The sequence below is a fragment of the Morone saxatilis genome, unplaced genomic scaffold (genome assembly GCF_004916995.1).
Source record: "Morone saxatilis isolate NCDOM2014 unplaced genomic scaffold, NCSU_SB_2.0 Contig4, whole genome shotgun sequence".
Lineage (NCBI taxonomy): Eukaryota > Metazoa > Chordata > Actinopteri > Moronidae > Morone > Morone saxatilis.
Window position 1 is genome coordinate 16995661 of NW_023339984.1, and position 3571 is coordinate 16999231.

A 3571-nucleotide genomic window follows, 5' to 3' on the forward strand; every position below is an offset into this window, starting at 1 on the left:
GTTCTGAGTATTCTCCTCTAAATGATCCAGTTGTTACTCACTTATTATCCTTTCTGTTGTTTTCCTACATTAAAGTACTAACAGCAGGATCCGGTAAGTACTGTATGTTGTTGGTATCTGAGTCATTCAAACATATGACACTGTAAATTGTTATTACCAAACTATAAAGTGCTACAGTTTTTTATTGTATTATTTTCTGAGTTTACTGCAGACAGAGATATACTTGTGAAGATTTTAATTTGAAGCAGAAACACACACTTCTTTATGATAACTTCTGTCGGCGTCAGGCTACCGACCTCCAATATTGTAAAACACATTTACTTCTCACTTTTCCAAAGCTGCTGGTTAATGGACAAATTACACTTGAAGCTAATTAGAATGAGAAGAACAAACAGATCCAAAAGGGTCTCGTTTCACAGCAAATCAAACCCAGATCCTCAGACAGACAGGAAACAGCCTCTCTGTGTCAGCTGCTGCTGATTTCCACCCAGAACATGAAACTTTATTACAAACTCTGTGACTCTTTGAAGGGAAAAAGAAGAAGTTTCCATCCCAGCGGCGGGGAGATTGGAAAAGCTCCACTCACACGACCTCCAACATCTCAAAGAAAGTGTGTTATAAAAACACTGCTTCTCTCATGTACTCTTAATATACAACCCTCCCTTTCTCTAAATATTGTGCTGTACTAATGTATATGTACTGTTGATCTGATGCTCTCTAGTATCCTTTTATTTATTTATCTTTGCTCTGGTCTCATTTTTAGCATAGGTCATAATTCAAATGTTATAAAAGGCATCACATTAAATATTAAACACATATCAGATTCCATTCACTGTAATAGTATTACTAATAATGTGTATATGATAGTGTAACAATCACAGGTACTGTCGGGTATCATCCAGAACCGCCAATATAAGGAGAAATAATGTTTCTGTATTCCTGAATGGAACCGGACAGCAGTTGGCAGGATGTTAGTGTTGGAATGCGGCCTGTCCCGTTGCCACGGTGACGGTAACTCCTCTGCAGGCGGCGGTGGAAACTGTGAACACAAAGTTTAGTTTTATCTGCGGTGAGTTTGTGCAATCTGTGCGGGTTTAAGCTTTTTATTCAGGACGCAGCGTCGATATTCAAACACAGGTAGAGACTGAAGTTACAGTCGGTCAGTTACAGCTGATTTAACGTTAGCTGACTGTTTATTGTTGTTGTTTATTGGCCTCTTTTCCAACCAGATAATATATATAAATAGATAATATAATATAATAACCATGCACAGTCAACAGGAAGATTAGCTGTTCATTTGAGGATGTGTCATTTAATAATTTCACTGTTTTAGAAAATTGTGGGTGTTTTATTTCCCTCATTGCAGTCCTGAAATGTTTTAAACCTGGTTCAAACCATGTATAGTAACTTTGTCTGAGTACATATAGTTTATTATTTTTATTATTTTTATTATTATTATTATTATTATTAGTAGTAGTAGTATTTATAGCTTGTCAGTAGTTTGACAACCCACAGCATGTTAGGCAAGTTAAACAGGAAAACAGCATTTAAATAAGGTCCACTTTCTGGTATTTTCTCCAGCTTTCAGCCGCCTCACATGGTCTTCAGGGATGGATGAAGATAATTCTCAGTGTTAGCAGCCAGATATTCCTCAAAGTGTAACATCTCACATTAACTTTAATTTTATTTTCTGTAACAGGAAAGTCTGATCTTCCCACAGCAGCCGAATGTCTGAGCACACAACAATGAAAGATACATTAGATATATAACACGACCGACAAGTAATTGCTGTGTGAGATCATTAAATATTAACATATTATATATAATAACGTCAGGACTTCAGATGATGGTTGTTGTGTTTTAGTTTGACTGACGGCTGAAGATGAACGCAGCAGTAACACGGCGGCACACCGGCTCTTTTCTACCGGAAATCATCACCAAGAGCAGCAAACGAAGGAGAAGGTAGAGTACAACTGCAGTACTCTGAAAGTGTTTTAAAAGAAACAACAAGGACACAGTTGGCGTATGATTAATCTGAGTGAGCAGTGAAAGTATAAAGTCTCTTTTATTCTGTTTGCAGGATGAATGAGCAGAAGGAGTCTCTCCAAACTGGACCAGAGAAGTCGGCTCAGATCCTCTCCAGGGCAGAGATTGCATGGTGAGTTCACCCAGGAACCACAGAGGGATCCAGTTATGTTTTTCTCCCATCGTTTATTGTTTGTTTATTATTGTTCTCCTACAACACACTCAGAAATCTAGAGATTTTTACTGCATGTTGGTAATTTAAACTTTCCCCACACACTGTCCCAATGCCGGCATTATGTAGACCTTTCATGGGACAGCTATCGATCAGTCAGGAGGAGGCAGTAACAGATATTTGAGGTATTTTATTCCATCCAACGAGGTGTAATTTGTCCTGTAAGGAGCTGTGGATGTGACAGGATGCTCCTTTAGTTACCTCTGTTCACATTTTAGTATTTATTTCTGCACTTTTCTGTATTTATAATTCACTAACTGCTATCATAGGTCAAATTGGTCCTCAGGATTAATAAAACTTCACTGTACTGCACACAAAATAAAAACTTCCCATGAATATAAGTGTATCTATCATCAGATTATACGCTTGTTTCCTACGTCATTGTGGTCGACGCTGTAATTCAGACACTATGTGTGACAACCGGAACCTTTGAAGTCATTTAACAATGTAATAAATCCTTAAAAGCTTTATGTTCAGTGGTCTGACTGATTAAACATAGATATAAATGGAGATAAAACACAGAATGAGCAGGAAACATTTACATCCTGACTCACTTTAAGTTCATTGATATTAGAATACAGAGAGAGAGGTTAGTGCGCCCTCTGCTGCTAAACAAAGGAATAACCTGCTGAGCACAAAGGTTCAGTATTAGTGGGACTTTATTCTGACAGATACTCTGAGCTCTACTTTTCATCCCTCCATTCCTGCCTCACCTCTTCCTCTTCATGCTCCTATAATGAGAGATGAAACCTCAGCGTCCAACTGGTTCATGGTCTAACAGAGTTAAATAGTACCCTCTAGTGGTCAATTGTGGAAGTGAATCATAGTGGAAAACAAACTACAAATCTTCATTTACTGCACTTTAACCAGAACATTTTGATGGTTTTTATGTATAAAACTGGACTTAATGGCCACTATAACATTTTGAGGGTTGAGCGAGTACATCAGTATCTGTTCAATAAAGGTTAAAAGTATATTTATGAGTACAGATATTGGCACATTTTACTCATTTGTTGTTTCAGCTGAATCACATTTACACTTTTGATTGTTGGTTAATTTCTCCACATATTAAGCCAATAATTGACTTTTTAAAGACAAAAAAGCATCTCCACAATGAATAAAGGTGAAATGAAGAGAGCCCTACAGTACATTTAAACAGATTACACTGTTGTGTAGAGTTTGTACCTCAACAACATACTGGATGATGACTGATAACAGACAGAGAGTGAGATACCTGTGATTGCCTTCTCGAAGCGTCTCCACACAGATGTTCTGCTTTAGACTGTTCTGAACCTGGAGACGTGAGAGCAGCAC

The 3571-nt window shown here is 37.7% G+C and overlaps 1 long non-coding RNA gene across 1 annotated transcript; it reads left to right on the forward strand.

The window, feature by feature from the left end:
• Window positions 1-1018: 1018 nt before the first annotated feature.
• On the forward strand, window positions 1019-2166 carry LOC118338259. The gene is made up of 3 exons (XR_004797230.1): window positions 1019-1069; window positions 1865-1962; window positions 2081-2166. It is a non-coding gene; the product is annotated as an uncharacterized LOC118338259 (long non-coding RNA).
• Window positions 2167-3571: the final 1405 nt, after the last annotated feature.